General features: G+C 43.0%; 1 protein-coding gene across 1 annotated transcript in view; it reads left to right on the top strand.

Moving 5' to 3' along the window:
- Positions 1-540: 540 nt before the first annotated feature.
- LOC106571912 (hormone receptor 4) overlaps positions 541-12854 on the top strand; it is a 37404-nt gene continuing 25090 nt past the window's right edge. The window contains exon 1 of the mRNA XM_014145467.2: positions 541-907. The gene's annotated coding sequence lies outside the window, so the exon portion shown is untranslated. The remainder of the gene's footprint in view (positions 908-12854) is intronic.

Here is a 12854-nt window from a genome sequence, read left to right as displayed (position 1 = left end):
ATGAGCGTAGCCGCCGGGCACTCAGCCAAACACTAGCCACCCAGCAACACTAATGCTGCTGCTAACACTACTGCTCGCTAACACTATTGTTAGCTAACGCTCCCACAATGAGCCTGACTCTATCAGTTAGCAGCCCCGCACTGAGCTCTGGCTAATTATACATCCAGAGAGGGAGTGAGGGAGGGCGAGAGGGTGGGAGGGCGAGAGGGAGGGAGGGCGAGAGGGAGCGAGAGAGAGAGAGAGAGAGAGAGAGAAGAGGAGGCAGGAGACAGGGAGAGAAGGAGGAACAGAGAGATAGAGTGGGGAGAGAGAGCGAGCAAGAGAGAGAAAGAGAGAAAGAGAGAGGGGGGAAGGGAGAGATCACGTGTGTGTGAAGGAGAGTGTGTAAGAGGGAAAGAAAGTAACAGAGTCTGTGTGAAAGAAAGGAGAAGAGGGAGAGAAGGGCATTGTAAGTGTAAGAGAGAGTTTATGAGAGGGAAAAAGAGAGAGGGATATAGTTGTGTGTGTGTGTATGAGAGAGAGAGAGAGAGGGGGGGGGAAGGGAGGGAGGGGGTAGAGAGATCAAGCAAGCCAGAGTGAGAAAGGGAGAGAGAGAGAGAGAAAGAGAGAGAGAGAGAAAAAAAAGAGAGAGAGTGCACACTCAGAGGGAGAGCTAGCTTGAATTGATTTGAGACGGAGAGTGTAAGAACATAGACGAGTTAAGAGCAAACAGTGTGAGACAAGGTGAAAAGGAAAGAACAGAGTGAAGACAGTGAGTCGGAGACAGAAAGAGAGAGTGAGAGACAGAGGGGAGGGGAAAAGAGAGAGAGGCTAGCAGTATCAAAACTGGATGTTTCTAAGTGCTTTACTGCTGACTGATCCAATGAGCACTCACTCTGTTATTCACCACGCAAAGACACCCAGAGAGGTAGGTAACCGGGATGCTTGCTCCCCCCTGAGTGTGTGGGTCTGTGAGAGTGTGTGTTTGGGTGTGTGTGGGTGTAGGAGTGAGTGTGAGACATACAGACAGAGATATAGATGGAAGGGATAAAATATATGCATAGAGCAGTTTCTTGTTTGAGAATGTGCTGTATTGACTATAACAATTTTCAGGATGTGTGATATTGAAAGTATCTTAGAAGTGTCTGAGGTAAAAAAAATAAAAGTTAGTGCGGCTGAGAAGGAAATACAACATGCATGTGTTTACTGTATATGGTATAGAAGCATGTGTGTACTGTACTTGCATAGCAGTGTGTCTAACAGTGTGTGTGTGTGTGTGTGTGTGTGTGTGTGTGTGTGTGTGTGTGTGTGTGTGTGTGTGTGTGTGTGTGTGTAAGGGATAGAGAGGTGTAGGTTCCAGTAGGTTCACCATTCAGCCTGCCTGCAGATCTGGGCTCAGAATTAGAGCAGTGGGCTGAAATAGACCCAGTCCAGAGATAGCCAGGGGCCACAGTCACTGAGTGGGCACATATGGGGGAGGGGGGGGGGCAAACATCGAGAGGGGCAAACATGAAGGATAGATATGGGGGTAGATATGAGGAATAGTGATGTGTGGGTTGACTCATAACCCACAGTCCCCGTGGTTATATCTGCGTGGCTGGCGGGTTTAGGGTGGGTGGGAGATTGAATAAAGAGAAAGCACTGCATTTAGAATTCATAAATGTATCATTCTTATAGGGTACATTGAGATTTGTTTTTCATAATTTTTATCTGGCGTTAGGCTTTAGGGCTTAACTGTTTGTGTGCCAAATACACAGCAATTGCCAAATGGCAAATGCTTTTGGGAACTTGGGCAGAAAAAGTTAGGCAAAAAGGACAATGTCATAGTTTAATTGAGTAAGAGCAATGCTGTGAAATGGAGAGTTGAAAATAAAGGGAAGGGAGGGCCAGAACAGTAGCCTTATTTTTGGGAAAGATCTTATGTGTGATGATTGTGAGGCGCAATACAAATTTGACAGTCACAAGACGGGGACTTCAAAAATGGCACGTCAAGGAACTGTACTGTTCAGATGGGTTAAATGGAACAGAAGGCCTAACTGAAATCTGAACACTGACTGTAGGTCTATAACCTCTCACATGGACTTTCAACATTTAGATAATAAAGCATTTGACCTTTCCATTGTGTTAACAACAGAGGATTGGTTGATTTCCGTTTTTTGTTTGTATACGTTTTTTTCAAGATGATTGATAATAAAAATATTGTCCATCCCATTGGGTATCTCACTGCGCCCTCATATGCCATGTATTAAAATATGCGGACAGGCAGAATAAAAGTACATTTGCATTGTAATACTTCTGACAGCCAACTTTCTAACTCCATCCATAACTTTTGGACTTCATAACATTTCCGGAAAGCATGGATTATTGAGTCATTGTTAGTTTTACACTTAAGTTCCAACATTCCCTCCATCTTGCACCAATATCAGTTCTTTTTAAGTCTTGGTTCCAATAATTTACATTTTACAACAGTTTTCAGCTGTGCTAACATAATTGCACAAGGGTTTTCTAATGATCAATTAGCCTTTTAAAATGATAAACTTTGATTAGCTAACACAACGTGCCATTGGAACACAGGAGTGATGGTTGCTGATAATGGGCCCCTGTACGCAATGTAGATATTCCATAAAAAATCTGAAGTTTCCGGCTACAATAGTCATTTACAACATTAACAATGTCTACACTGTATTTCTGATCAATTTTAAGTTATTTTAATGGACAAAAAAGTACCGTTTCTTTCAAAAACAAGGACATTTCTAAGTGACCCCAAACCTTTGAATGGTCGTGTATATGGAGGGTACGGGGCAACAGAAGACGAACATCACAGGGGCTAAGGATCTTGGAGATGGGGAAAGAGCTGATAAAACAGGGGCACAGTTTGTAAGACTCTACCTGGAGGGGCAGGTCAGGATTGGATAGCCATACCCTCCCAATAACGGGAGCCGGTGTCTGGTGGCGGTCTGCCTGTTGTTGATACCTGGAGGTGGTCTTGAGAAGAGCTGACCGGGCTCTCTTCCAGGTATGGTGACAGCGGCAGACGAACATCTGGGCCGAGGGTATGCTGACCTCTTCCTCTTGCTCCGGGAAGAGCGGGGGCTGATATCCCAGGGAGCACTCAAAAGGAGAGAGACCAGTGGCTGAGCAAGGGAGGGTGTTGCGGGCATATTCTACCCACATGAGATTCTGGCTCCAGGTGGTGGGATTGGCGGAGACCAGGCAGCAAAGAATTGTCTCCATGTCCTGATTGGATCGCTCTGGCTGGCCATTAGACTGGCGGTGGAATCGGGAGGACAGGCTGGCCGACGACCCAATGAGCGTGAAGAATGCCTTCCAGAACTGGGACGAGAACTGAGACCCCCGTCAGAGACCATGTCCACCGGAAGTCCATGGATCCGTAAGACGTGCTGCACCATCAGCTGGGCCGACTCCTTGGCTGAGGGTAGCTTGGGCAAAGGGATGAAGTGGGAGGCTTTGGAAAACCAGTCCACCACCGTAAGGATAACCTTGTTGCCATCAGACGGGGGGAAACCAGTGACGAAGTCCAGGGATATGTGTGACCAGGGATGGTGAGGGATAGGAAGTAGTTGAAGGAAGCCAGCCGGAGCTTGCCGAGGAGTCTTATTCTGGGCACACACGGTGCACGAATGCGGAGACGTCAGGAACCAAGGTGGGACACCAAAAATGTTGTTGTACAAAGGCCAGGGTCTGATGGCAGCCAGGATGGCAGGCCAGTCGAGCGGAATGAGCCCATTCCAGAACCGAGGAATGGGCAGAGTCCGGGACAAACATCCGGTTATCCGGGGCCCCTCTGGCTAACTGGATGTTGTAGTTCCTTTCCATGGGGTCGAGACGATGGTAGAGGAATAAGCAAGGATGCAGCTTTTGGTCATGGGCTGAATGCTGGGACAGGACAGCCCCCACTCTGACGTCCGGGACGGCTCTGGATGGATTAGTATGGGGGCAGTAGTGAATTGGTGTTTGAGGTCCAAGAACACCTGTTCTGCAGCTGTAGACCACTTAAACGGGACCTTGGGAGATTTGAGTGCTGACAGGGGGGAAGCCCGGGTGCTGTAGCTCCGGATGAACCAGCGGTAGAAATTGGCGAACCCCAGGATGCGTTGCAGCTGAACACTGGAGGTGGGATGTGGCCAATCCACCACCGCTCTCACCTTTTTAGGATACATCTGGATGTTGCCTGCAGCTATGATGTACCCCAGGAAGGAGATGGTGGAGCGATGGAATTTGCATATTTCCGCTTTGACATGCAGCTGGTTCTCCAGAAGACCCTGGAGGACTTTTCTGACATGGAGGACATGTTCATGAGCTGAGTGGGAAAACCCGAGGATGTCAGCAATGTAGACGAATACGAACCGGTTAAACATGTTCCCGAAGAACGTCGTTTACCAGGGCCTGGAACACAGCGGGAGTGTTGGTCAGTCCAAACGGCATCACCAGGTATTCGTAGTGGCCGCTAGCCATGTTAAAGGCGGTATTCCACTCATCCCCTTCCCGCATCCGTACCATATGGTAGGTGTTCCGGAGGTCGAACTTGGAGAAGATGGTAGCTCTCTAGAGAGGCTCGAAAGCCGAGGCAATGAGTGGGAGCAGGTAACGGTTTTTAACCAGGATGTCATTCAGGCCCCGGTAGTCCATACACGGACGCAGGGTTTTGTTGTTCTTCTCCACAAAGCAGAACGCTGCGCCGGCGTGGGAGACTGTAAATGTGGTGGTTGGAAGTTGGGGTTAAAGGACAGACAGAAAGCAAGGTTCTGTATTCAATGATCAAATTGATTGCCTTTATTTGTAAGAAAGACATCGGAAACCTTTCTCACAACAGCAGTCCCTTTAGACCAGTACAAAGTGCAGGACAAATACAGATAATCGGACAAATAGACTGCTATCAATGTCATGAATAAAAGGAGTAAGCTAGACTGTCTGGGTTGGGTCCATTCATACCTGCAACAGAGGAAGTATTATTGTGGCTATACCATTTGAAGAAATGTAAGCAGTTAGACGATGCATTTTAAGACAGTGCATTTTTTAAGAAGAGATGGGAACTTGATTTGTGTGTTACTGTAGTCTGAGATGGATCACACCAGTGGGTTCACTTTGAAAGGAGTTGAAGAGCATATACCTAGATGTGCGTGCTTGCGTGCATCCTTGCGTGCTTGCGTGTGTGTGCACTTGCGTCCGTATGTATGAGTGTGTGCTATAACACTTTGTGGAGGTGAGTGTTTTTTTGGTGGGGACAGTACACCCGAGCACTCCCTGTTTCTCTGCCCACTGCGTGATATCTAGTTATAGCACTATGGTGGAGGAGGCAATGCCCATACATGCATGATTATAGCTCTTTCTGCTTCCACGGGAGTGCTCCAGCCACTGCAGCTCACATACTCAAACATTTTTCAATTACACAGTGTGTTTCTTGGTACCCCAAAATCAGTTTGCATAGAATAACTTCCATTACCAAGTATTACACTCTAACATGTAGTCTAACAATTTCCTTCCCACCTGGACTGACTGTTGAAGATGATTGGAATACTACAAGTAGAAGTTAATCCACAATGAGAAAAACACTAAATTTACCTTAAATCAGTGTCTACGGTTATCCTCCACCCCTTCCAGTCTGAATAGAGAGTTTACTGAATGTTCTTCTGGTGTCAGACATATAGCTGTCTCACAGTGATATTCCAGAGATAGGAGATACTGTATATCATATTATAACGTAAGAGTATGCATGGTCAGCATCTGTTAGTCTGTTCCCCGTATATGAATCGATTGTACTTTCAACCATTTCAATGTTGTTTTTGGTGTCAGATTCGCCCTTGCCTTTGAAAGGACTAGGCAAAGTTGGGCACTTCTTTGTTACTGTGTGTTTTTCTGAATGTCCATATGTACTGTATGTACATCCGGGTGTGTATGTGTGAGTGTGTGCATAAGTGCGTAAGTGCGAGTGTGCGTGTGTTTGCATGTGTGCATTAGGTTTGGCAGGGTGGGCTGGTATCAGTTCACACATGTAGATTTGTTGTGTTAGGCCTTTAGTTTTCATTTGAAGTTGTAGTCTCCTGTCTCAAACCTCTGAGATGAAGTGATCAAGCCGGAATGGCGTCTGACTCCCATTGTGCCTGTCAGTCGCATTCACTGTCACTCAAACACATGTCCTCATTGGGAAACTGAGTACCTACCTGGCACTGCCTGCTGACTTCTTCTCTTTGACAGTTTACATAACGATCCTAATTTGAATGATAAGGTCAGAAGCTTAAAGAGCTCAGTATCGCCTAAGAACCCACCAGGGTTCATTCCGAAAGCTAAAGGGATAATATAAACTGTGTTACAATCATTTCATCCAAGGTTTATTGTCAACACCATGTGTGTGTTGTGTGTGAGCGTGTGGGGGATGCTGAAGAGTGAGTACATCTCTGAATGAGAATGAACTCACTCTCCCTCTTTTAGAAACATAGACACACACACACACACACATGAGCACGCACAGGCGCACAAACAAACACATACACCAATTCCTAATTGAAACTCATGAAAGATAATTGGATGTCAGTGTACTTCTTAAATTGACTGGCCTCTTGTCTGGGACTGACTGGTTGCTGGCCCTTTAAGAGGTCTATTTTTACAGGGGTACAGTCATGCATGGAGCAAGGCACAGCTGAGAGAGGAGACATGGAGAGGCCGTTGGAGAGTCTTTCTCTGACTCGCAACTGTGACTCTCTACAACAAATGGGCTACTAGTGTATTATTGTTATTGTGTGTGCATGTGTGCATGTGCAGGGTTGGGTAGGTTACTTTCTAAATGTAATCAGTTACAGTTACTAGTTACCTGTCCAAAATTGTAATCAGTAATGTAACTTTTTGATTACCCAACTCAGTAACATAATCTGATTACATTTAGTTACTTTTAGATTACTTTCCTCTTAAGAGGCATCAGAAGAAGACAAAAATGCATGTTACCAATTGAACGACATCTATTGCAGGTAAATTAATGTTAAAGTTTACATAGCTGGCCATATATGGATGTTACATTTTACTTTATGGGTTGGTTAACTTCTTGTGGATTAGTGGGACGCTACCGTCCCATTTCGACAATTTCCGGTGAAATTGCAGAGCACCAAATTGAAATTAAATTACTATAAATATTAAACTTTCATGAAATCACAAGTGCAATACATCAAAATAAAGCTTAACTTGTTGTTAATCCAAAAAAAGACTTTACGGCGAAAGCAAACCATGAGATTATCTGAGGACAGCGCCCAGTACACAAATACATAACAAATCATTTTCAACCAGGGAGTTGCGACATGAAAGTCAGAAATAGCAATATAATATATGCCTTACCTTTGAAGATCTTTTTCTATTGGCACTCCAAAAGGTCCCAGTTACATTACAAATGGTCCTTTTGTTCGATAATGTCCTTCTTTATATCCATAAAAACTCAGTTTAGCTGGCGCGCTTCAGTCAATAATCCACTCGGTTTCCCTCCTTCAAAATGCATACAAAATGAATCCCAAACGTTACCAATAAATGTATCTAAACAAGTCAATCAACGTTTATAATCAAACAATAGGTACCCTAATACGCAAATAAATTATAACATTTAAGACGGAGAATCGTTATTGTCTTTACCGGAGAAAAATACCAAAGAACGCGCTCTCATTCACGTGCTTGGAAACACTACAGCCAAAATGGGAGCCACCTAGAAAAACTACAATTTCTGGGTCATTTTTCCAAAAACCAGCCTGAAACTCTTTCTAGAGACTGTTGACATCTAGTGGAAGCCCTAGGAACTGTAATCGGCACAATTTCGCCCTATTATACAAGTGCCAGCCATTGAAATCAGTGGTAGGATGACATTTTTTGGGGGGAGGAGGGTTTGTCCTCGGGGTTTCGCCTGCCATATGCATATCCTAGCTTCTGGGCCTGAGTAGCAGGCAGTTTACTTTGTGCACGCTTTTCATCCAGACATCAAAATACCACCCCCTATCCCAAAGAAGTTAAGTAGGCTTCTTCTAACCCATGGGTTCCTACTACATATAATAATATGATTAAATTATATCTTCACATTAAAAAGCAAAGTCTATCAGAATTTCAGTCATTCCAATAAATTATATACCCCTTGATCTTCAACAATAGGACTTGGAAAGATGTAAATATAGATTAGCCTAATTGTTTTACCTGAGCATAACCCCAAAACTAAGGACTTATTAGCCATCCCTACTCTGTTTATGATTTTGTTGTCATGGAGGACTGATTGGGCTCATTGATTCAAGTTGAAAAATAAATGCTGCACTCATGGAATGGCATGCTTTGAACACTACTGAAAAGTGCTATTTACATCTGAAAAATGTATGACATAAGCTGCATTTGATACAGGCCTACTTTTTTATTTTTTGTTGGTTCCACTTTGATATCTTGATAATATACAGCAGTTTAAAGGGAAAATCCAAAGATGAAATTATAACAAAACAATCTGTTGTGGTTAAAAGCTGAGGGATGGGCCTGGAGAAATGTAACCACTCTCAGATTAACAGACAGAGCTATGGATGTAAGGTCTGACCATCCATGATATCAAAATTATTGTTTTAACCATGTTACGAGGTTACACAGTGTTTGTTTACGTTTAAAATATTTACAAACATTGGAGAAAAACAATTTTAGGTTCTCATGAAGTGTGACAGTTCAAGAATCAATGGATACAGTTGAAGTCGGAAGTTTACATACACTTAGGTTGGAGTCATTAAAACTTGTTTTTCAACCACTCCACTATAGTTTTGGCAAGTCGGTTAGGACATCTACTTTGTGTGAGACACAAGTAATTTTTCCAACAATTGTTTACAGACAGATTATTTCACTTATAATTCACAGTATCACAATTCCAGTGGGCCAGAAGTTGACATACACTAAGTTGACTGTGTATGTCATACACTAATTGACATCATTTGAGTCAATTGGAGGTGTACCTGTGAAGGCCTACCTTCAAACTCAGTGCCTCTTTGCTTGACATCATGGGAAAATCAAAAGAAATCAGCCAAGACCTCAGAAGAAAATGGTAGACCTCCACAAGTCTGGTTCATCCTTGGGAGCCATTTCCAAATGCCTGAAGGTACCACGTTCATCTGTACAAACAATAGTATGCAAGTATAAACACCATGGGACCACGCAGCCGCCATACCGCTCAGGAAGGAGACACGTTCTGTCTCCTAGAGATGAACGTACTTTGGTGCGAAAAGTACAAATCAATCCCAGAACAACACCAAAGGACCATGTGAAGATGCTGGAGGAAAAATGTACGAAAGTATCTATATCCACAGTAAAACGAGTCCTTTATCGACATAACCTGAAAGGCCAACAGCAAGGAAGAAGCCACTGCTCCAAAATCGCCGTAATCAAAGCCAGACTACGGTTTGCAACTGCACATGGGGACAAAGATCGTACTTTTTGGAGAAATGTCCTCTGGTCTGATGAAACTGTTTAGCCATAATGACCATCGTTATGTTTGGAGGAAAAAGTGGGAGATTTGCAAGCCGAAGAACACAATCCCAACCGTAAAGCACGGGGGTGGCAGCAGCATCTTGTGGGGGTGCTTTACTGCAGGAGGGACAGGTGCACTTCACAAAATAGATGGCATCATGAGGGAGGAAAATGATGTGGATATATTGAAGCAACATCTCAAGACATCATTCAGGAAGTTAAAGCTTGGTAGCAAATGGGTCTTCCAAATGAACAATGACCCCAAGCATACTTCCAAAGTTGTGGCAAAATAATTTAACCTCTATGGGACCGGCGGGACGAATTCGTCCCACCTACGTAACAGCCACTGCCATCCTGTGGCGCGATTTTCAAAATCTTCAAAATCATATTACTTCAATTTCTCAAACATATGACTATTTTACAGCCATTTAAAGATAAGACTCTCGTTAATCTAACCACACTGTCCGATTTCAAAAAGGCTTTACAACGAAAGCAAAACATTAGATTATGTCAGCAGAGTACCAAGCCAGAAATAATCAGACACCCATTTTTCAAGCCAGCATATAATGTCACCAAAACCCAGAAGACAGCTAAATGCAGCACTCACCTTTGATGATCTTCATCAGATGACAACCCTAGGACATTATGTTATACAATACATGCATGTTTTGTTCAATCAAGTTCATATTTATATCAAAAACCAGCTTTTTACATTAGCATGTGACGTTCAGAACTAGCATACCCCCCGCAAACTTACGGGGAATTCGCTAACATTTTACTAAATTACTCACGATAAACGTTCACAAAAAGCATAACAATTATTTTAAGAATTATAGATACAGACCTCCTCTATGCACTCGATATGTCCGATTTTAAAATAGCTTTTTGGTGAAAGCACATTTTGCAATATTCTAAGTACATAGCCCAGGCATCACGGGCTCGCTATTTAGACACCCGGCAAGTTTAGCACTCACCATAATCATATTTACTATTATAAAAATGTCATTACCTTTTGTTGTCTTCGTCAGAATGCACACCCAGGACGTCTACTTCAATAACAAATGTTGGTTTGGTCCAAAATAATCCATCGTTATATCCGAATAGCGGCGTTTTGTTCGTATGCGTTCCAGACACTATCCGAAATAGTAAAGAAGTGTCGGCGCTTGGCGCAATTCCTGACAATAAAATTCAAAGTATTCCATTGCCGTACGTCGAAGCATGTCAACCGCTGTTTAAAATCAATTTTTACGTCATTTTTCTCGTAGAAAAGCGATAAAATTCCGACAGGGAATCTCCTTTTCGGCAAACAGAGGAAAAAATCCCAAAGGCGGGGGCGGTCGGGGTCACGCGCATAAGCTAGTGTCTCTTGATGGGCCACTTGAGAAAGGCGATAATGTGTTTCAGCCTGGGGCTGGAATGACGACATTCTCTTTTTTCCCGGGCTCTGAGAGCCTATGGACGACGTGGGAAGTGTCACGTTAGAGCAGAGATCCTTAGTAAATGATAGAGATGGCAAAGAAGTTCCAGAAATGGTCAGACAGGCCACTTCCTGTAAAGGAATCTCTCAGGTTTTGACCTGCCATTTGAGTTCTGTTATACTCACAGACACCATTCAAACAGTTTTAGAAAATTTAGGGTGTTTTCTATCCATATGTAATAAGTATATGCATATTCTAGTTACTGAGTAGGAGTGGTAACCAGATTAAATCGGGTATGTTTTTTATCCAGCCGTGTCAATGCTGCCCCCTAGCCCTAACAGGTTATTAAGGGAAACAAAGTCAAGGTATTGGAGTGGCCATCACAAAGCCCTGATCTCAGTCCTATAGAACATTTGTGGGCAGAATCGAAAAGCGTGTGCGAGCAAGGAGGCCAACAAACCTGACTCAGTTACACCAGCTCTGTCAGGAGGAATGGGCCAAAATTCACCCAACTAATTGTGGGAAGCTTGTGGAAGGCTACCCGAAACATTTGACCCAAGTTAAACAATTTAAAGGCAGTGCTACCAAATACTAATTGAGTGTACTTCTGACCCACTGGGAATATGATGAAATAAATAAAAGCTGAAATAAATCATTCTCTCTGCTATTATTCTGACATTTCACATTCTTAAAATAAAGTGGTGATCCTAACTGACCTAAGACAGGGAATGTTTACTGGGATTAAATGTCAGGAATTGTGAAAAACTGAGTTTAAATGTATTTAGCTAAGGTGTATGTAAACTTCCGACTTCAACTGTATATGTATATACAGTGCCAGTCAAAAGTTTGGACACACCTACTCATTCAAGGGTTTCTCTTTATTTTTACTATTTTCTACACTGTAGAATAATAGTAAAGAAATCACAACTATGAAATATCACAAATAGAACATGTAGTAACCAAAAAAGTGTTATACAAATCAAAATATCTTTTAGATTTTAGATTCTTCAAAGTAGCGACCCTTTGCCTTGATGACAGCTTTGCACAATCTTGGCATTCTCTCAACGAACTTCACCTGGAATGCTTTTCCAAGAAGGAGTTCTCACATATGCTGAGCACTTTTTGTCTGCTTTTCCTTCACTCTGCTGTCCAACTCATCCCAAACCATTTCAATTGGGTTGAGGTAGGGTGATTGTGGAGGCCAGGTCATCTGATGCAGCACTCCATCACTCTCCTTCTTGGTAAAATAGCCCTTACACATCAGCCCATCTGTAAATAGCACACCCAACTACCTCATCCCCATATTGTTCTTTATTTTTTTACTATTTTGCTCCCCAGTATCTCTACATGCACATCATAATCTGCACATCTATCAACCCAGTGTTATTTGCTCAAATGTAATTATTTTGACACCATGGCCTATTTATTGCCTTACCTCCCTAATCTTACTACATTTGCACACACTGTACATAGATTTTTCTATTGTGTTATTGACTGTACGTTTGCTTATCCGATGTGTAACTCTGTGTTGTTGTTTTTGTCGCGCTGCTTTGCTTTATCTTGGCCAGGTTGCAGTTGTAAATGAGAACTTGTTCACAACTGGCCTACCTAGTTAAATTAAGGTGAAATAAAAATACAAGTAAAAAACTTAAATATAAGTCCGACCAAGCGCAAACCAGATGGGATGGTGTATCGCTGCAGAATGCTGTGGATGCTATGATGGTTAAGTGTGCCTTGAATTCTAAATAAATCACCGACAGTGTCACAAGCAAAGCACCCCACACCATAACACCTTCTCCTCCATGCTTCACGGTGGGAACCATACATGCGGAAATCATCCATTCACCTACTCTGCATTGGTTGGAACCAAGAATCTCTATTTTGGAATCATCAGACCAATGGACAGATTTCCACCGGTCTAATGTCCATTGCTCGTGTTTCTTGGCCCAAGCAAGTCTATTCTTATTGGTGTCCTTTACT

Source organism: Salmo salar, chromosome ssa15, assembly GCF_905237065.1.
Source record: "Salmo salar chromosome ssa15, Ssal_v3.1, whole genome shotgun sequence".
Classification (NCBI taxonomy): domain Eukaryota; kingdom Metazoa; phylum Chordata; class Actinopteri; order Salmoniformes; family Salmonidae; genus Salmo; species Salmo salar.
This window is presented reverse-complemented; position numbering and strand designations above follow the sequence as displayed.